This window comes from Dipodomys spectabilis, unplaced genomic scaffold, assembly GCF_019054845.1.
Source record: "Dipodomys spectabilis isolate Male_0828 unplaced genomic scaffold, ASM1905484v1 ptg000069l, whole genome shotgun sequence".
NCBI classification, from domain to species: Eukaryota; Metazoa; Chordata; class Mammalia; order Rodentia; family Heteromyidae; genus Dipodomys; species Dipodomys spectabilis.
The window spans coordinates 19,380,952-19,403,855 of record NW_024870746.1 but is presented as its reverse complement, the minus strand read 5'-3'; positions in this window follow the sequence as shown (position 1 = coordinate 19,403,855).

The following is a 22,904-nucleotide window of genomic DNA, read 5'->3' as shown; positions in this document are numbered from 1 at the left end:
TTCTTTTCAATTGCACTGTATGTGCTGAATGGTGGGTCAGTACCATTGACTTTGGACACGATGGGATCGTGATGAAGCAATCTTCAGAAGAAACCACCACTGCTGCCTTTCAGTGTGATTTGTTTGATGCCCTCAATAGTGATGTGGAACAGCATAGATTGAAGCAAATTTTCTATTACACAGGAAATATGTTCTTGCTGCTCCGGTCACAGATAGCTGCCTTACAACTTCAATTTGTTCTCCAGAATTACAGGTCCTCCTTCCACTCCCACAGGTCCTCTTTCTATATACTCTTTTCCTTGTTCACCTACTGCCTCTTTGGTCTTGACAGCCACTATCAAAGCATGAAAGGCTCTTATAAGCGATGTTAGAACTCCAGATTGACAGGTTGCCTGCCCTTTACAGCAATGATCCCAGGCACCACTACTTCATCTAGACAATGTGTTTCAAGAGTTCTTTTGAAGGGGACTGTAAGTAGAAATTGACAGTTAAGAATAAGAAGTCGGGGCTGGGAAGGTGGGTTAGTGGTAGAGTGCTTGCCTAGCATGCATGAAGCCCTGGGTTCAATTTCTCAGTTCCACATAAACAGAAAAAGCTGGAAGTGGCACTGTGGCTCAAGCAGTAGAGTGCTAGCCTTGAACAAAAGAAGCTCAGGGACAGTGCCCAAACACTGAGTTCAAGGACTGGCAAAGACAAACAAACCCAAAAGAGTAGAAAGTCACTGGCACTAGTGGCTCATGCCTGTAATCCTAGTTATTCAGGAGGCTGAGATCTGAGGATCATAGTTCGAAGCCAGCCCCAGCAGGAAAGTCTGTGAGACTCTTATCTCAATTAACCACCAGAAAAGAGGAAGTAGATCTGTGGCTCAAAGTGGTAGAGCGCTATCCTTGAGCGAAAGAGCTCAGTGACAGTGCCCAAGCCCTGAGTTCAAGCCCCACAACTGACCAAAAAAAAAAAAAAAGTAGGAAGTAAAAAAAAAAAATCATAGCCAGTCAGGTTGGAGGTTGGAGGTGTGGCTCATTGGTAGAGAGCCTGCATAGCAAGTGTGAAGCCCTGAGTTCAAACTTCAGTTTTCTTCTTCCTCTTCTTCTTCTTCTTCTTCTTCTTTTCTTCTTCTTCTTCTTCTTCTTCTTCTTCTTCTTCTTCTTCTTCTTCTTCTTCTTCTTCTTCTTCTTCTTCTTCTTCTTCTTCTTCTTCTTCTTCTTCTTCTTCTTCTTCTTCTTCTTCTTCTTCTTCTTCTTCTTCTTCTTCTTCTTCCTCTTCTTCTCCTTCCTCTCCTTCTCCTTCCTCTCCTCCTCCTCCTCCTCCTCTTCCTCCTCCTCCTCCTCCTCCTCCTCCTCCTCCTCCTCCTCCTTTCCTCTCCTCCCCCCCCCCCCCCACTCCTCCTCGGAAAAAACAAAGCCAAATCAGCTGTGTGATTTGGGATAGGCAGTTCATCTGGCCAGGCCTGTTTCTTCTCTGTAGGAAAGCCTATACATATGGTAGCACTGCCATAAAGACTGAAGAAGAAAATGCATATTAGCGATCAGCATTGCCTGGCACATGACATGTGTGATCTATGATTATCAGCTAATTAATATGTGAAAGGCGTTATGCTACTAAAGGCCTTCATACAACAGTTTACAAATGGAGAGACCTATCAAGTTTGTTCTTGTTGGTGACCTTGCTATAATAGCTACAGCTGACCTGGAACTTCTGCTCCTCCTGCCTCAGCCTCCTGACTGCTGGGATTACAGGCATGTATCAGTGATTGTGTGTATGTGAGCACGCCAGTCCTGAGACTTGAACTCAAGCCCTGGGCACTGTCCTTGACCTGCTTCTGTTTCTTCTTCTCTTCTTCTTCTTTTTGTTGGTTGTGGGGCCTGAACTCTGGGCTTGGGCTTGGGCACTGTCCCTCAGCTCTTCAGCTCAGGCTAGTGCTCTACCACTTGAGCCATAGTGCTACTTCTGGCTTTTTCTGCTTGTGTGGTCCTGAGGAATCGAACCCAGGGCCTCATGTATACAAGGCAAGCACTCTACCACTGACCCACCTTCCCAAGTTCCCCGCCCCAGCTTCTTTTGCTCAAGACTATCTACCACTTGAGCACAGCTCCACTTCTGGCTTTTTTGGTGCTCTACTGAAGGTAAAAGTATCACAGATTTTTCTTTCCCTAGCTGGCTTCACACCATGATCTTCAGATTTTAGCCTCCTGAATAGCTGGGAATACAGGCATGAGTCACTGGTGCTCGATCACTTTTTGTTATTGTTGTTATGAAAAATGTCAAACACATAGACAAGTGTAAAGGACAGTATAGTGAAGGAGACACTCAACTCTCACTTAGATGCTATAGTTGTTTGCTTTTTATCATATATATGTGTTTTTCACAATCATTTTAAGGCAGATATAAACTATTCCTAAACACTTTAACACACAAGTCTTAAAAATAAGCACAGTCCTCTACATATTAACCATTACTGTGTGCAAGCAAGTTAATAACTACTTAATTTCCCCAATCCTATAGCATTTTTCTAAAAAGTTTCCCCAAACAAGATCCAGTCTAAGCTGGGCATTAAAGAGAGGAGCATACCTGTAATCCCAGCTCTCTGGAGGCTAAGGCAGGAGGAAGGGGAGTTCAAGGTCAGCCTGGCTACATAGCAGATTTGATGTCACTTTGGTTACCTAGCTATACCCTATCTCAAAAAGTTGAGGGGGAGGGGGAGGGAAATTCCAGCCAACTTTCTTACATTGCATTTAGTTGTCATATCTCTTTATTCTCTTACATAAGAGCATAAATAGGTAGACCTTTTGAGGAGTACCTTGTTACTTAGCTGCATGAACTCTTGACTTCCAAATAGAAATGAACATCACCTTCAATAACGTTTACTAGGTATGGCCATGTTTACTAATACAGTGATACAGTTTTATAATTTAGTTTGTTGGGCTTATTAGTTATTAATTTTACTAGTTCATTAACTTTACTAGTTAGTTACTTCTAGCATCTTACATTTCTGCTACACAGAACTTAATACAACTTGGTTAATAAAAGTGGGAGGGATGAACAGAGTTAGGGAAAGAAAGAGGAAGGAAGAAAGGAAGAGTAGAAAGGAGGTGGGCAGGGGGCTAGGAAGGTGGCTCAGTGGTAGAGCGCTTGCCTTCCATGCATGAGGCCCTGGGTTCCATTCCTCAGCACCACATAAGCAGAAAAAAAAAGCCAGAAGTGGTGCTGTGGCTCAAGTGGTAGAGTGCTAGCCTCGAGCTGAAGAGCTGAGGGACAGCGCCCAGGCCCAGAGTTCAGGCCCCATGACCGGACCCAAAAAAAAAAAAAAAAAAAAAAGAAAGGAGGTGGGCATGGACAGCACATTCTTTGGAGCTAAGTGGGTAGGTGCCTGGAGCAGGTCACTCTGCTCTCTTGGAAGCCCCCACATCCTTGGATTTGCGCAAGATGATCCTCTGCTATGGCATATGCCTTTTCCCCAAGGATGCCTTCTTCCTTCACAACATCTTATTCATTTCCTTTTTGAACCCTAGTTGCGCTTCCTAGCTCTTTTTCTTCTTCTTCCTCTTGTCCCAGAGACAAGATCATCATTTGATATTATTTAAAACAAATGCAGGCTTGGTTCCAGTAATGTAACACCTGTCTAGCAAGTTCAAGGCTCTAAATCCAAACCTCAGTACTGCTCAGGGGAAGAGAGTAACCTGTAGCTGATTACCTTTTCCTGCAACCATTCTCGTTTTCCCAGTGCCTTAAGATGTTACTCACACATGATTTCTACATTCAGTAATGGCACTGATGAGCCCAAATTACCACATGAGGAAATCCCTACTCTGTTAAGGAGCATGTGCTGCTGAAGGGAAAAGACAGATTCTCAAAGGAGAGTAGATCCCAAAGTCCAGAGGAACTGCACTATAATCCTAACCAACAAAGCTTCAGCACAGGGTCAGATGATGTTTTATATTCTGTGTAGAGACAACAATGCCTGAACTGGATGCATTAGATGGAAGTTTATATATTGAACTTTCTTTATACCTCATTCTTAATCCATCTCTGTAATTTTGAGTTCAAAAAATTTGAGTTAAACAAACACTGAGGGTTTTTTTGTTTTAAATTGAGAGGATACTTGGGTATGATGATGCATACTTGAAATTCCAGCATTTGGGAGGCTGGGCCAGGAAGATTATGAGTTCAAATCCAGCCTTGGCTACATTAAAAAAAATCTGGGTTGGCTTGGAGCTGCATAATGAAATGCTGTCTTAATTTTTTTTTTTTTTTGAGGGGGTAAGGGAATGAATGCAATCCACCTGCATGATGGTGGAATGGTTAATTTTCCTTCCAGGCAAAGATGCATGTGTGTGTGTGTGTGTGTGTGTGTGTGTGTGTGTGTGTGTGTGTGTGTGTGTGTGTGTGTATGCGCTTCTCTATCACCTTTCCTTGCTAAGAGTTGGCTTCTATTCAAAGTACACAAGGCCATTTAATTATTAATCTGAGAAAAACATTGTTAGAGAAGTTGAACTGCTGACTGTGTGTATGTGCACACAGAGGTCCTTTCTTGATTATCTGGCTGTTTTGTTTTCCCCATATATTTTTCTGGGTTCTCACTCCTCTGCATTTGTGGAGATACTCATAAAGTGGTTATTACCAGGAAAAAAATTCCCAAGAGCTTTCTGTGCTCTCCCTCTCCCCCTCTCGCCCTGTATGTGTGTGAAAATGTTTGTTAGCTGTGGAATGCTCACACACACAGGAAGAGATTGACCTTGACATGACATGGAGCTCATGTGTGTGACCAGGAGAAAGTTCAGTGTTTGTGTTTGATGACAGTTTTATGTCCTGATGTCAGTTGAGAGTATTTTATAAGACTTGCTGATGTGCCCAGGGCTCCAGAAACAACCAGGATTATTTTGCCAACTTTTAAAATAAGTCCATATAAACTCCTTCTGTTTTTATACTAATATCAGGGAGGGGAAAGTTGAAAGATTAAATATAGAGAAAGATGGGTTTTAGCTTCACTGCTCAGGGCCATTGGGAAATCTTCTAGAAATAGATCCAGCCTGTTATTACTTCCTTCTTCTTAGGATGGATATTTTTCTTTATTCTTTCTTCCTTCTCACTTTTTTTTGTTTGTTTTTGAAACAAGGTCTCCCTATGTAGCTCAGGTTGACCCTGAGTTTGTGTTCCCTCTGTCTTAACCACCTGAGAACTTAAATTTCAGGAACGTACCACATTCCTGGCTTCTTTCTTACTTTCTATGTTTCTTCATTTCCTTCCTTCTTACTTTTAACATACATTTTATATTCACCATGTATTAGGCACAGTACTAAGAACTAGAGGATATAGAAATGAATGACCCAAGGATTCAGTCTTCTTGAAACTCAATTCAGTGTGGGAGACAGAGGAAGACGCATCATTCCGATGCAGTGGGTAATGCTAAGAGGTAAGCACAGGATGCTCTGTGAGCTCAGTGGAGGGGCCCTCTTCTAGCTTGGTTTGGGAGAGAAGGTGAGCTTCCTGGAAGATATAATAGGATGATTAACTAGGAGTGAAGCTGTGAGATGAGCAAGGCCCAAGGCATTTCTTAGGTAGGCTAAGCCACTGATGTGGTTTAAAAGCAATTGGACTATGGAAACAGCATGGAGGTCTTTGGACAATAAACTTTGATACCACTAGGTATTGTTAGGATCACAGGAACAGAGTGGAAATGATGATTACCTTTCTGGGAAAATACAGATGAAAATATAGTCCCCCACTTTTGAAATGCTGGGGATGTTGTTCACCAGGAATAATGGCAGAAATGAAAACTAAAATGAAGGAAAAAGTCATCCCTAAAGGACAATCCATGATATGGGCAATGGTTTGTTTTGGTTATCGACATTTCTGGATTGGGAACACTGGTAAAGCACACTTCTGATGTGTGTGAGGGTGTTCCCAGAGAAGACTGTTGTGTGGGTCAGCAAACTGAGTGAAGAAGACCCCATCTGAACTCAGATGATGTTACGCAATAGGCTGAGACCAAGATGGAGTAGAAAAGTGAAGGGAGAGAAAATTTGTACACAAGTTGCTTGACCTTTTTGAGTGTATGTGTGTGTGTGTGTGTGTGTGTGTGTGTGTGTGTGTACTTTTTACTTTCATTGACATTACACCAGACTTTTCAGCCTTTGAATGTAAACTTGCGCCAGCAATTCTCCAGGATGCTTCAGGCCTTCAGCCTCAGTCTGGGACTTTATCGTTGTTCTGAGGCTTGCAGCTTCTTGAACTGAGCACCTACTGTTTTCCCTGGCTCTTCAGTGTGTACACAACTGTTGTGAGGGCAATTCAGCCTTTGAGAGTGTAAACTGATCTAATAAACCTCCTCTTATAATTATTTTCTATCTGTGTTCACCAGGATGGGGCAATGAGGGTAGGAGGAAGAGAGGAAGGCTCCTGGTCTCTGAAAAAAATCAAGGGCTAACTTGTATTCTAAATTTTATTGTGATCTAGGGAGTCTGAGGTGTTCTCTGGGCCAGCAGGCAGGAAGTGACCACAATAGTTCATTTGCATTTTAGAGGAAGTGTTCTATGTTGGTTATACTTTGAGATACTTAAAGCAGGGAATCTTACCATCCCAGGAAGGTGAGAGGGAGTCTACTGAGAGCAATTCAAACCCTGATCCTTACTAGATTGTAGAAAGTGCACATATGGGCTGGGCGCTGGTGGCTCACGCCTGTAATCCTAGCTACTCAGGAGGCTGAGATCTGAGGATCGAGGTTCAAAGCCAGCCCGGGCAGGAAAGACCGTGAGACTCCTATCTCCAATAAACCACCAGAAAACCGGAAGTGGCGCTGTAGCTCAAGTGGTAGAGCGCTCGCCTTGAGCTGAAGAGCTGAGGGACAGCGCCCAGGCCCAGAGTTCAAGCCCCACGACCGACAAAAAAAAAAAAAAAAAAAAGAAAGTGCACATATGAAGACATAAGTATCATGTCCAAGAATATCAGCCATAACAATTGTAAATAGCCACTGTGTATTAAGGGCTTTTCTTATCATGGTTAATTTAACCCTCACAATGATTCTATAATGAAACACATACTGGAAGTACAGAATTCCCCATCTTATAGATGGGGATAGCAAAGTATGGAAAGGCCACAGGTAAGAAGTCATAGTCACATTTAAACCCGGATCATTCTAACTCTAGGACCCCTGGTTTCAACTGTTCTCCTCTACTGTGAATTGATACTCATATACAGTTCCTCTTTGACCACAGCCCATCAGAAATGGTGACATAGAGGCCCTAGAGAAGAGTAAACTACATTTCCACAGCACTGTTAACTGAAGATGCATAATTAAAATGTCTTCATTTCTATTAAGTGTGATGTTAGTATACCCAAATGATATTAACCAAGACATACAGTTTGAGAGGGAAAAATACAGATTTGAAAACATTCTCTGAAATCTGTTAGTTTATATATTTATCTTGTGTTGGGTGGGAGCAGTACTAGGATTTGTTTTTTGTTTTGTTTTGTTTTGTTTTGTTTTTTTTGCCAGTCATGGTGTCTGAACTCTGGGCCTGGGCCCTGTCCCTCAGCTCTTCAGCTCAAGGCTAATGCTCTACCACTTGAGCCACAGCACCACTTCCAGCTTTTTCTGCTTATGTGGTGCTGAGGAATCGAACCCAGGGTCTCATGCATGCAAAGCAAGCATTCTACCACTGAGCCACCTTCCCAGCCCCAGTACTAGGATTTGAACTCAGGGCCTCCCCCTCCCATAGCTTAATACTCTGTTATTTCAAGACTACAAGGTAGTCAGATCTGTTTTAAAAAGCATGCTTCTTACCTGGTTGTAGTATTTCACGCCTGTAATCCTAATTACACAAGAGGCTGATATTTAGGAATCTCAGTTTAAAGCCAGTCCAAATAGTCAAATCTTATAGACCTTTTATTTATTTTTTTGGTTTGGTCATGGGACTTGAACTCTGGGCCTGGGTGCTGTCCCTCAGCTCTTCAGCTCAAGTCTAGTGCTCTACCACCTCAGCCACAAGGCTACTTCCGGTTTTTTGGTGGTTAATTGGAGATAAGAGTCTCATGGACTTTCCTGCCCTGGCTGGCTTTGAACCATGATCCTTAGATCTCAGACTCCTGGGTAGCTAGGATTACAGGTGTGAGCCACCAGCATCCGGCTTTCTCATAGACTCCATCTTCAAGTAACCAGAAAAAAAACAGAAGTGGAGGTGTGGCTCAAGTGGAAAAGTGCCAGCCTTGAGCTAAAAAGCTTTGTGAGAGCTTGAAGCTCTCAGTTCTAGCTCCAGTGCTGGCACCAAAAAAAAAAAGCACATTGCCGCTTCTTTCTGTGATCATATGTCTGCTTCATCCAGTTTAGTTGGTAGCAATGAAACTACTTGGGGTCATGGGCTGCTAATCCAGGTGGAACACCCTTGCTCACCCAACTACCATCAACTCTTCATAAAGGGACTGACAGACAGACATGAAAGTCAGAATCTGAAGGAGAAGCTCCACGGAACTTTTCGCGCCATCACTACGGTTGTCAGAATTTGACCTGAGTATTTTCATAAGTACAGTGACCTGGTTTGGTTTTTTTTTTTTTTTCTAGTCTCCTGGGCTATCATTTGAAACAAGAATTCAGCCCCCTCGTGTGACCAACCCAAGAGGCTTGAATAACCCACAACAGAAATGACAGCTGGTAGGTTATATTTTGAGAACTCAATAGTCTATGATGGATTCCAAGCCACTCACCTATGTTTGATTCCCCCTAAACTTTGTGCTCATCCTGCTCCAGCTCTTTATTTTTTCTTTTTTCTTTTACTCTGTGTGCCTTTAAATCAATGTGTTTCATGTCTCAGGGGCACTTGTACTTCTAAACCTTTATCTCTGAGGATGAGAGGAGATAAACCCTCTGAAAAAGAGACCAAATAATTACCCACTGACAACTTCTGTTTCTATTGTGGTTGTTTGTTTATTTGTTATTGGTGTCAGTACTGGGACTTGAACTAGAGGAACTAGATTTTTTTTTTTTTTTTTTTTTGCTCAAGGTTGGTGCTCTACCGCTTGAGCTACAGCTCCACTTCCAGCTTTTTGGTGGTCAATTAGAGATAGGAGTCTCCTGCACTTTCCAGCATAGGCTGGCTTTGAAACATGATCCCCAGATGTCAGCCTCTTGAGTCATGAGAATTACAACTATGAGCCACCGGCACTCAGCTTGACAGCTTCTGTTATATACTTGCCTAGAAAGGAGCAGTGGGACCCATGCAGACATTGAATACCACTCCCAGGATCCCAGTGACATCCTGTCCACGAGATGGCAAGGAAGAGGCTAGGAAAGCCTATGAAGTTGGCAGAATTTCAGAGTATAGAGGGGTCCCAAGGCCAGCTGTTACCCTGACCCTACCCTCAGCAGAACTTGTCTGCTGTGACAGAAAGGTAAAATAAAGACAACTGGAGCAGACTACGGGCTAGAGCCTGCTGTTCCTCCCGACAGCTGCTAGTGTGCAGGGTGTTGTGCGTGGAGAGTATGACTCACCTGTCTTGGTTATGACTCCAGACCCAGGATTCACAAGTGTTCCAAAATTATCAACCCACATGTACGCCCACAGAGAAGTTAGACAATTCCCGTTCAAAACACTCAATGGGATAAATACAAGGAGAAAGGAAAGGTTAGAAGAACTGTTTGCTACTAGCCTACAGAATATATTCCTCTAACTGTTCTTTCTGGAGAATATATTTCTCTTTGTTTTGACTTACCTGGCCATTCATCTACTTTTTTTTTTTTTTTTTAATGCTGGGGTCACACCTAGGGCTTCATACATAGTAGATCAGTGTTTCACTACTTAAGCTATCCTCACCCTTAGGTAAGAACTATTGGACATCTTCCTGTGTCTAGCACTGACTGCTCTAAGTGGGAGAGAGTCATTATTAATAAGACAGCCCTTTATTTTATTTATTTTTTGCCAGGCATAGGCTTGAACTCTGGGCCTGGGCGCTATCCTCAGCTCTTTAGCTCAAGGCAAGTACTCTTGAGCTACAGTGCCACTTTTGGTTTTCTGGTGGTTTATTGGAGATCAGAATCTCACAGACTTTCCTGCCCGGGCTGGCTTTGAACTGTGATCCTCAGATCTCAGCTTCCTGAATAGCTAGGATTACAGGGGTGAGCCACCAGTGCCCAGCAAAGCAGTCCTTTATTCTCGTGGAGTTCACTCTTTGGAGGGGAACCTTGGGTCACTGACTTAAAATGGAGATAATAACATAGCCAGCATTTCATGGGATAACATATATAGAGCACTCACCAGAGTATCTGACACTTAGACAATTAATTACTGTTTGCTGTTAGTTTCTGTTAACAAACAACTGTTGTGAAATTTAGATTATTTGTGTCCCCAACAAACAACTGCTGTGATAATTTAGATTATTTGTGTCCCCATGGGCCTGATAGTGCCACAGCCAAATCTTCATCCTGGGAGCTTGGGGGTAACATAGCTGGGGACTTAGTTCCTGGCTGGGGGTGGAGGAATGGAATGGGAGATGCTGAACTCAGCATCTGCTGTTGCTCCATAGGTCTAACTCACTTACCTAATCTACAAGGAGTTGGGTAATCAACTAGTGACAGAAGAAGATGATAAAGATTGAATCTACAGTAAAGTTCAATTTTCTAGTCATCAGTTCATTTCCTTTTTAGTATGGGAAACCACCCAGGCAGCTACACAGAGAAAATAAAGATGAAGATTCTGAGTTGTGTTGCTAGAGTCCCATAGCTACAAGGGAAAGTCAGACTGCAAAACTGCTCAGCCTTCCTGCAGTGGAGAAACAGAGCTTGCCTCACAAACCTGTACCTTTTGTGGGCCTCACTTCCTCCTTAGGTCTGTCCTTCTTGCTGAAGCTTTTGGATCCCTGAAGTCACTGATTGCTTCTGTTTTGCATGTGCCTACCTGTGTGAAATCCTTTCAGGTATCTATTGATACAATGTCATGGTATTTAGCTGTATGTGAATTCCTGAAAGTATCCTGAATATTCATACATTTCTTTTGGGTTTGGAAAAGATTGAGTAGACTCTTTGTTTCTCCCCAGTGAGGACCTGGGCTACTGGGGATGACAAAAAGAGAGTGGCACACAAAGTTACCTTTGAGATAGCTTCTGACTTTTGCTTTGTTTTTCCTCTCTGTGCTGGTGCTGGGCTTGAACTCAGGGCCTGAGTGATATCCCTGAGCATTTTTTTTCTTTCTTTTTTTTCTTTTGCCAGTCGTGGGGCCTGAATTCTGGACCTGGGCGCTATCCCTCAGCTTTTCAGCTCAAGGATAGAACTCTACCACTTGAGCCATAGTGCCACTTCTGGCTTTTTCTGCTTATGTGGTGCTGAGGAATCGAACCCAGGGCAAGGCAAGCACTCTATCACTGAGCCATCTTCCCAGCCCCCAGAGTTTTTTTCTACTCAAGCCGCCTAGTATTCTACCATTTGAGCTATAGCTCCACTTTTGGTATGTGTGTGTGTGGGGGGGGGGGTGTTAATTGTAGATAAGAGTCTCATGGACTTTCTTGCCTTGGCTGGCTTTAAGCCTTGATTCTCAGATCTCAGCCTCCAAGTAAACCTTGATTCTCAGATCTCAGTCTCCAAGTAGTTAGGACTAAAGGCATGAGCCACTGGCACCTTCAGCTTTCTTTCTTTCTTTTTTTTGGGGGGGGTCCGGTCGTGGGGCCTGAACTCTGGGCCTGGGCACTGTCCCTCAGCTCTTCAGCTCAAGGCTAGCACTCTACCACTCAAGCCACAGCACTACTTCCGGCTTTTTTCTTTTTTGCTCATGTGGTGTTGAGGAATCGAACCCAGGGCCTCATGCATGCAAGGCAAGCGCTCTACCACTGAGCCACCTTCCTTTCTTATCTATAAAATGAGACTTTAGTAACCTAGCTGGTAAAGTTACTCTGAGAAGTTAAATAAAACACATGATCCTATTTAAACTTTAACCAAAAAGTTTTTGAGAAGAGACTATGTACATGTCCATGTCCAAGTGTGCAATTAAGTAGTCAAGGGTCCTTGAACAAGTTACTGTGCCTCAATTTCAGCAGCTGTAAAATAGGAAAAAAATAATACTACCTACTTGGATTGTTTTTTTTGGGGGGGGGGGGTTTCCGGTTGTGGGCCTGAACTCTGAGCCTGGGCACTGTCCCTCAGCTCTTCAGCTCAAGGCTAGCGCTCTACCACTTGAGCCACAGTGCCACTTCCGGCTTTTTTTTTTTGCTTATGGGTGCTGAGGAATCAAACCTAGGGCCTCAAGCATGCAAGGCAAGTGCTCTACCACTGAGCCACCTTCCCAGCCCCACTTGGATTGTTTTTGATTCATGATTAAATGAGGTAATAGATATGAGATACTCGGCATAGTAATTAGCAGATGATGTGTGCCGTGTCTTAGCCATTAACATTATTATACAATATTCCCAGGAGAATACCTGGCACTGAGCAATGCTAAAAACAAATTGAATCCCTGTCCTCTGACACTTGGAGTCCTAAACTTGCTGTGGTGTCTCTGGAGCTCACTTCCTTCTAGTTGTCCTGTTTAGCAGACATTTCTCCAGTTAATATGCAGCTGGGGTCATCTAGCTTCTTAGCATACAAGCCTGTGTTTTAATAGTGCAAGAGGTCAATTGATGCATCCAGAGATGGAAGGGGTAAACCCTACAACTTTTACTGACTTTATTGCATTATTGACCTGCTGTTCTTGGTCCAGGAACACATCAACGAGGGAAGCCAGAGTGTGTGATTTGATGATCATCTCAGGAAGCAAGCATCCTGCCTTCATGGAAAGAAATATCCCCAAACAGATTGTACCTCTACATTTTCTCAGCGCTGACACATGTCAAAAGGACCTGGGGGTTAGCTTCTGTGGAAATGTTTTTCTATGCCTACAAACCCAAGTAAAGGCCAACAAGAATTTGGCTATGCAAACAACACCAGGCTTCCACACGCTGGTGAGGGCTGCTGGTGCTTCACCCGACAGGGAGAGTTGCTTTGGGAAGGCTGCCATGGGGAGGGGATCTAGGTTGCTGGCCCAGCTGCCCACTGGCCCAAACTGGCTAAGCTTGTTCTGCCAGGCAAAGACACTCTAAGGAGTCAGCAGAATCGCAGCTGGAACTCTATCCTGTGCCAGGCACAGTGCAGGGTACAATGGAAGGGAAGACATGGAGCATGCCCTCAAGGAATTTATAAGGCCATTGGAGGAATGGTAGTACTCGCAGAGTAAACTAATAATAGCATATCTGAAGTCATCAGTTTGCCCTTGCAGATATCAGTGACCTGTGAGACGATTTCAACTCCTGCAATTCTAGGTAGAATCCTTACTAGCAGAGACGTAATCACATGTGTTGTAGACCAGGTGTTCTTCTAAAGGCTTTCTTTCCATTGATCTTGATGGCAACTTTCTGTAGCAGGTGTCAGTCACTATTTCCATTTTCAAATGTGAAAACTTGGAGCACAAAGGTGAGGGGACTAGCTTCAAGTCACTGAGGAAGAAGTGATAGAATCAGGATCCAAAATCAGGCTCTATGGCTTTAGAAGGCCATGTCTCTGCTCTCCATTGGAGCCAGGGAGGGTGGCTCTGGAAACCATACTAGAAAACGTTCCTTCTTCTCTTAGGTGACTTCACATGGGGTTTAATGCATGGATCTGGCCCCCAGCTCCATTCCTGCCCTTGTTATGGAAGGTGGCTCAGATGCCTTGCTTCAATACCCAGAGGGAGAGTTGCTTAGCCTTCCAGGCACCACCTAGAGCAGGAAACTCTCCTAAGATATAGGTCTCTGGCAAGACCCTTCAGAGACTTTTGAGTTGTTTCCAGTTGGCTGCCTTTGGGGAAGAAGAGGCTGCCAATTCAATCAGTTGTGATTGAGTGGTGAGGTTGCTTTTTAGAGAAGAATTAGTTTACCGAAACACTTCGTTTAACACATAAATCCTCAAAGAAGTATGTGGCAACTTTACCTTCCTAATCATGACAAATTGCTGCTTGCTACTCACTTTAAAGTCTTAGAAAACATAGGTTTTGTGTGTGTGTGTGTGTGTGTGTGTGTGTGTGTGTATAGTATGCCAGTCCTAGGAATTGAACTCAAGGCATAGGCACTGTCCCTTAGCTGGCACTCTACCATTTCAGCCACACTTCCACTTCCAGCTTTTTAATGGTTAATTGGAGATAAGAGTCTTACGGACTTTCCTGCCTGGGCTGGTTTTGAACTGTGAGCCTAAGATCTCAGCCTCCTGAATAGGTAGAATTATAGGCATGCGCAACCAGAACTCAGCTTGCACAAAGTATTTTTTTTTCTTTTTTTTTTTGGGGGGGGGGAGGGTCCAGTCGTGGAGCCTGAACTCTGGGTCTGGGCGCTGTCCCTCAGCTCTTTAGCTCAAGGCTAGCGCTCTACCACTTGAGCCACAGCGCCATTTCCGGCTTTTTTCTTTTTGCTTATGTGGCACTGAGGAATCGAACCCAGGGCCTCAGGCATGCAAGGCAAGCGCTCTACCTCTGAGCCACCTTCCCAGCCCCTGCACAAAGTATTTTTATATGATTGTCAGTACTACTAAAAAAATCTATCTAATTATAGTCATTTACTTGCACCCAAAACAGATAACTATACAGCTATTAAAAATCAAATCATTATGTTGTTAAATGTCAAGATCAACTTGAAAAATAGAATGAACAATCAGATTTTCTTTTCCTAATATAAAAATTTATGTGTGCTGCCTTATTTTGTTTCCTGTTACTATAACTGAATACCACAGTTTTAGTAATTTCTAAAGAAAAGAGATCAATTCATGATACTCAAAGTTGAATCATCTGATGTCAACCTTTGCCTGTCATCTGGTATGGGATTTCTGTTGGGTCATAACATAGCAAAGGGTATCATAAGGTGAGACCAACGAATCAAGTTGATTCCAATCTCTTCCTCTTGTAATAAAGCCATTCAAGGAAAGTGAGATTAAGTGAAGGGGTCAATCTGATTACAGAGAATGCATGTGGGGAAGAAATTATGGAGCCAAGATCCCAAACTAAGCTACAGGATTCAAAACCATTTTGAAATTCCTTTGAACAATGAATATACACTTAAAAAGTGAATGGCAGGAATGTAACACAGGTCCTATCTGGTGTTCGGGTACTTGGGAAGGTAAACACAGAGGGTGAAGGTGGGAAAATATGGTGGGAATACTTTATGGACATGTATGAAAATGGAATAATGAAGCCTGTTGAGAATGTTTTGGGAAGAAGGAAAGAGAAATGAGAGAGAAAGATGGAGAGGTGAGTCTAACCAAGGTATATTGTATGCTTATATGGTCATGTTAAAAATGAAATCCTCTTGTACAACTAACTGATACTAATTTTAAAATGTGGATAACTTGCCAAGTGCTGGTGTCTCATAATCCTAGCTACTCAGAAGGCTGAGATCTGAAGGTCACTGTTAGAAGCTAGCCCAGGCAGGAAATCCTGTAAAACTCTTATCTCCAGTTAATCACCAAAACAAGCAGAAAATGGAGCTGTGGGCTCAGGTGATAAGAGTGCTAGCCTTGAACAAAAAAGCTCAGGAACTGAGTTCAAGCCCCAGGTCTGGCACCAAACCCCCCCCCCCCCCCAAAACAACAACAACAACAACAAGAACAAAACACACACACACACACACACACACACACACACACACACACACACACACACACAAACCCCCAAGATGTGGATAACAAAACAAAGGCACTAATTACATCCTGGAGGCCTAGAATCTCAAGAAATCCTAAGTACTTCCCAAAGGCTCTACTTCTAAATATAAATAGATGATTTAATTTGGCAATTACATTTCCCAACACATGAAATTTGGCAGACACGTTTAAATCATAGCATATTTACAGAAAAAAAATTCATTCCCATGAAATCTTAATAGGTGCTATCTCTGATAAAGAGGATTACAGGTTACTTAAACTCTTTTCACTTATTTTACATTTGAACAGACACATTTCTTACATAACAAACCTATTATTTTTAAACCAAGAGATATGTTAGAAATAACTTTAATTTTGTTAAAAGAATCATCTCACCTTAACTGTGAGAACAAAAAAAAAAATTGATTTCTTCTGTCTCATTTTTTGTGGAAAGCAAACACTATTCATTATGGAGAATGAATCTAGGCCAACAGTGGACCTTAGAGTCACAGCAGGAGACCTGGAGAAGACTTTAGAGAGCACCTGACTCAATTCCTTACTTAGCAGATAAAGAAATGGGACCCAAAGTCTTAGCTAGTTCCTTACTCAGGTGGAATGTGGCAAAACCTTGGATGGAATCAAGGTCTTTAAATTCCCAGCCCAGGACATTTTCTAAATCATCATGCCAGGCAAACACATTTACCTCACTGACAGTATGGAGGTGTCAACTCTTAGCATAGGAAAGTCGTTAGGCTGAAGATGGTAGTTCACTATTTGCCGTTCTAACAATTGGAAAATATGGTGCTTACCTCACTGCTGATCCAATAGAGAGAGTTAAAGACATTTAGATGTGTGATGGGAAGATAATTACTGTTATCTCTTTTGGAAATCTGCTACCTGGAAAGATGCTATGTAATTCCACATGGAAAGCAGACCAGGCATGTGGTGCGTGCCTATAATCCTAGCTACTCAAGGAGGCTGAGAACTGAGGATTGTGGTTTGAAGCCAGCCAGGGCATACAAATCTAAGAAACACTGATCTCCTATTAACCAACAAAAAGTCAGAAGTAGGAGCATGGCTCAGGCGGTAAACTGCCATCCTTGAACAAAAAAAATCCAAGCAAGAACATGGGACTCTGAGTTCAAAGCCCCAGTATTGGCAAACAAAATCCCATAAAAGGGCCAGAGTGGGTCACCGGGATCAGGGTGCTGAGTCATGTAAGAATAGACAACTCTGACATGAATGCATTGTTTGTCCAGGGGAAGACTGATAGGTGTCTTGCCAAGACAAGGAAATCCTCTACCCCATCCTCATACCCTTGTTACCCTTGGTGATAATGGGTTTGGTGAGAAGAGAATGAACAATTCAATGGAGGTGAAGAGTCCTTAAAGGCTATCTTTCCTTCCTGTTTTTTTTTTTCAAATAACATTTTCACATTCAGTGGGGGAAGAATTGTAATGAATTTCTGCTTGACTTGGTCCCCAAAGAGTCACACCTGGGTATTTTAGGACTTGTGTCAAGTTTAAAGAATTGTGCCGAGTCTGCCCAGCCCTCTCTTCAGAGAACTAAAGCATGGGAAAACAATCCTGTAATTTTAACTGTATTTATAAATCCTGGATCTTTTATGTAGTGCTTTCTTTCTTCTCTGCACTGAGTCTCAATGTTGCTATTCTCACAGAGGAAGTCAGAGGAAAGAGGCTGTAATTATAGGTCAAACACCAGCTCTGGAAGAAGAGAAGGCAGCAGGGAGCAGAGTCTCCCTGCCCTCTTCCAGGTTACACCCTGGACACCTATCTCCCCCTTTCCTCCAACCTATGCCAGTTCTTCCCGCTCTGAACTTCTGTCTCTGTATTCTCTGTTGCCTGCCAGTCCAACATCTCACAATACAAAAAGGGAAAGTTAGTATGGAAAGCCAGTGAGTTAAAAACTGGGTGATGCTTGGGCAGGCTTGTCTCTTAGAGATAATTCAAATAGAAAAGAAAAGAAAAAAAAAACCCCACCAACATTCAGGTCATTGGCCTTTTTCAACAGACCGCCGGCAATATTTACTCCTCCTGAAATAGCACAGTCACATGAAATAAAACTGTGTTCGGTAAAGCCTGCAAAACAAAAGGGCAATTTACAGGCTGACATGCTCACTAAGGGCCTTCTGTTTGCTTGCCAATCACCTTTGTGCCTCTCCTGGCTTCCTCCTGTCTAAGGCCTAAAGGAGTTTGGTAGGGGTCAAAGTCAGATTACATCGGGAGACCCTCCTTAGTTTTTTAACCTCCTTAAATAATTTGGAAGTACAGCTGAGAGCTGAGCCGGGATGAGAATGTGGCAAATGTGGCACCTGCCACAGAATTATGCCAAAGGAACCACATCGTGAGCATCACAGGAGCAGCTGCTAAAGGTGTCTATACATCACACTGCAGCAGTCTTCTCTTTTTTCTTCTTTTCTCTTCTCTTCTCTTCTCTTCCCTTCTCTTGTCTCTCTCATTTTTTCCTCCAGCATCCTTTCTTATATTTCCCTTTTTGCCTTCTCTCTCTCTCTCTCTCTCTCTCTTTATTGTTGGTCCTGGGGTCTGAATTCTGGGCCTGGGTGCTGTTCCTCAGCTCTTCAGCTCAAGGCAAGCACTCTACCACTTGAGCTACAGCGCCACTTCTGGTTTTCTGGTAGTTTATTGGAGATAAGAGTTTCACGGACTTTTCTTGCCCGGGCTGGCTTTGAACCGTGATCCTCAGATCTTAGCCTCCTGAGTAGCTAGGATTACAGGCATGGCCACTGGCATCTGGCTTGCCTTCTCTCTCTCTCTCTCTCTCTCTCTCTCTTGGCCAGATATGGGGCCTGGGCACTGTCCCTCACCTCTTTAGCTCAAGGCTAGTGCTCTACCACTCGAGCCACAGCGCCACTTCTGGCTTTTTTTGCTTATGTGGTGCTGAGGAATCGAACCCAGGGCCTCATGTATGCAAGGCAAGCACTCTACCACTGAGCCACTTTCCCAGCCCTCTCTTGATCTCCTAGTTCACCCCCTTCATGGGCCTGGAAGGTCTGAAGTTGCTACTGATGGTGGGGTTAATGAATGCCCAGGGTACTAATTTTCAATCATTTGAAAAAGTGGAGTATAATATATATGTGTGTGTGTGTGTGTGTGTGTGTGTGTGTGTGTGTGTGTGTGTATAATTGAATATATATGAAGAATACATATAGGGAGTATTATATATATGAAGTATTATATGTGTGTGGAGTATTTTATACACACACACATACACACACACATATGACTAACTCTTTTCTACTTACTTTACACTTTGGCATATTCAAAAGAAAACGAAACCAGGGCTGGGAAGGTGGCTCAGTGGTAGAGCACTTGCCTTGCATGCATGAGGCCCTGGGTTCGATTCCCCAGCACCACATAAGCAAAAAGAAAAAAGCTGGAAGTGGCGCTGTGGCTCAAGTGGTAGAGCGCTAGCCTTGAGCTGAAGAGCTGAGGGACAGCGCCCAGGCCCAGAGTTCAGGCCCCATGACCGGACCCAAAAAAAAAAAAAAAAAAGAAAACGAAACCAGTACAGTAAGGAAACTTAGACAGTTAAGGAAATCTGCTTCAAGCAGGTGACAGAGAATGCCCAGGGGTTAATGAATGCTCAGGCCAGGTTTCGTTTGGGTCACAATGAATTCCCACTGAGACTCAGACTTTACAGAGGGACCCACTAGAACCTTCTTGGCCTCACTCGTTTCATCTACTGTGTTCTGTTACCTACAATTACTTTCTAAACCATCAAAGTCATTTAAAAGATGAGATACTACATTGGAGAGGACCTTTGCTCCTCAAAGTTCTTTCACAGCCACGGAGTTCATCTTTTCACATCACTTTGGGAAGTGAGCAGTGCAGGAGAGGAAACAGAAAAACAGAAGTCCAGTAACAAACTCTAGTCAGTCACAGAACTATGAGAAAGAATATAAGACCATTCCAGTTGCCAGAGGGGAATCCTTTAGCACATGTAACACCAGTCCATGTCAGCCCATGTCTCTGGCTTCTCAAATTTGTCACCTGCTTGAAGCAGACTTCCTTAACTGTCTAAGTTTCCTTACTGTTCGGGTTTCATTTTCTTTTGAATATGCCACAGTGTAAAGTAAGTAGAAAAGAGTTAGCCATGTATGTGTATGTGTATAAAATACTTCATATATATAATATTTCACATATATATATATAATACTCCCTATATATATATTTTCCATATATTTTCAATTATATATACTCCATTTTTCCAAACGATTGAAAATTAGTACCATACAGAAAATTAGATAGACAGCTCCAAGGATGACCTATTTATCTATCATCCATCTAATACTCTATCTGTCCATCATCTATTAGTCAATCAATAATGCAGAGTGCTCATTACTGTACTCCATAATGTTGGAGGCACTGATGGCATGTTTTTGGGGAAAGCAAACCTTGAAGAACAGGATAGCAGAAACTTAGGCTCTCACTGCTAATGGCTGCAAAAGCATCTGTAGGTCCAAAAAAAAAAAGCATCTGTAGTCTGCTCTCACACTGCAAGGAAGCCATTTGCCTGGGGCCACTGAACTGTAAGGCCTGGACTTCATTTACCCCAAGAGCAGCCTAAGCCTGTGACTGACAGATGGAGTATAAACACTGCCGCTGAGATCTGAGATCTGACTTACACTCAGCCACTGCCCTGTAGGACTGAGCTCAAGTTACTTTCTGTGGGACTTCACTTGATTCCATGTTCTGTTTTTGGATTCCCCATACTCACCCTCCTACTTTTACATGTCCCTACTGGTGCTCCCGGAAACCACATTTCTTGTTTTCTTCTGGGAAAACCTAGCTGAAGATAAAGCTTTGTTCTGCCTTGGGCTCTCTCCCACTCCAGATCTGTAGGATCAGACTGAGAGAGAGAGATGGGGGAATAAGAGACTAGGCTTGCCTCAGATACACAGAGATATCATTAAAAGCTGAAGGTTGTGGCCTCTTAAAGACCAGGAAGAAAATACTTGGGCAAGCAGAGAGAGAGTATCGCCAAATCTGCAGCATCTATCCCCTGCGCAGGGAAGGAAGGAGTGGCTATCATTTGTTACTCAGACTTTCCAGTTTGTAGAATGTCAGTAAATGGAAGCAAGGCAGGAAAACAACATCCTCACAGCAGCCACGAGGCCTTTCCCCAGGTGCTTCTGCACAGACTCAGGTCTGAGCACAGGGAAACCTCATCAGCGTGTCCAGAAATAGTTGGGAAAAGGAATGAAGCACAGACACATGGTACCACGTGGATGCACCTTGACATCACACTAAGGAAAGAAACTAGACAGAAGAGGCCACAGATGGTATAGTTCCATTTATATGAAATGTCCGTAAAGACAGAATGCAGAGCAATGGCTGCCAGGGGCTGAGAAGAGGCAGCGATGGGAGAAGACTGGTGAGTATGAGTTTTTTCCCCACAGTGATGAAAATGTTTTAGTTATTAATGATGGTGGCACAATTTTAGGACCACACTATTGAATTGTATACTTTAAAAAAGTAAATTTTAATTGGGTACCAATGACTTATATCTATAACCCTAGATAGTGAAGAGATTGAAATCCAAAAGATCATGGTTCAAAGCCAGCTTGGGCAGATAAATCCAAAAGACTCCATTTCCAAAATAACCAGGAAAAAGCTGGGCTAGAGACATGGCTCAAGTGATAGAAATTCAAATCTTAGTACCAGCAAAAAAAAAAAAAGAAAAAAAAAAGAAGGAAGGAAGGAAGGAAGGAAGGGAGGGAGGGAGAGAGGGAAAGCAAGAAAAGAAAGAAAGAAAGAAAGAAAGAAAGAAAGAAAGAAAGAAAGAAAGAAAAGAAAGAAAGAAAGAAAGAAAGAAAGAAAGAAAGAAAGAAAGAAAGAAAGAAAGAAAGGAAGGAAGGAAGAAAGAGAAAGAAAGAAAGAAAAGGAAAGAAAAGAAAAGGACCCTTTAAAGTTTTCACTCCTGCATGAAGCTCTGTTTTATTTTCTGCAAATCTCCCCAGGTTCTTCTCCAAAGCCATGAGTTGGCTTATAGGTCCAGAACTCTGCCTGGATGCTTCGTAACCTTATTTGTTCCCATCAACGGGAAAGCAGGCTTGGTTGCTGGAGGACACTGTGACATCTGATTTTTCTTTTCTTGGTCACAATCTATACAAACAGAATAGACTGATTATGATAACACAGTTGACATGAAGCTTCAATAAATCTAAGACCTACACAGTTGGGCCAGTTCAAAAGTCACTGCATGTTTTCTCTTCCAGTGGAAGGAAGGAACTTTCAATTAAAACATAGAGTTTGGCTCCCTCCATCTACTTCTTCCTCTATTCCCCAAACTTTTGGGACTACAAATAAATCATTTTCTGACAGTAGTTCCTTTTCCTCTGAACACCATGATCAGGAAGGCAGTTAAGTTCCCAGCATTCCTGTGAGCTGTGCAGTGTGTGATCAGCACAGCCATCTCTTCTCTGAGGCTGTTTCATTGTGAGTCTATCTCCAGACAGTCAGATTGGATGTTTATTTGGAGGGAAGGATGAATAGGAACACCACTTCCTGATTCCAAAGCTGGCACCGTGCCTGCCCACCCCACTGCTGGCTTTGAACCAGAGATGGCCTGAGGCCTAAGCATTCTTTCTGAGCAAGCACGATTCTAGTGTCCCTGGGGCTGGGTCACATCTGGACTCAGAGTTTCTGCCTTCTGAGAGAGTCTGCTGTGTGGTTTTCCATGTGTGTTTCTGGGGTTTGTATATGCATATTGGAGATTGGAGGGTTTGTGTGTATATATGGGTTTGTGTATTTAGGCAGCTGAAGTGGTTAAATGCATATAAAAATTTGTATTTGTAGTGAAACATCAAGCGATGAATAAAAAGATCAGTAAACATAAATAAAAAGCCACATTTATCACCTCAGTGAGCATTTTTCCATGTATCTCCATGTGTACAGGCACAGGCAGCTCTATACTTGAGGGCTATTTTTTTGAGCTAATAATAACAATAATAATATAGTAATAGGCAATTTTATTCAGAGTTCACTATGTGCCTGGCACTGTGCTAGTTATTCCTCTAAGTGTGACTGAATCACACTTAATTTTCCATTCTTTTGTTGTTGTTGTTCAGTTTAAAACCTTGTTCTTTATTTTATTTTATTTTTTTATTTGCATTTTTTTTATTGTGAAAATACTATACAGAGGGGTTACAATTACAGGGGCAAGATAATGAGTACATTTCTTATCAAGCACTATAGCCTCCTCCTTTGTTTCCCCATCTCTTCCCATCTAATTTTCCATTCTATGAGGT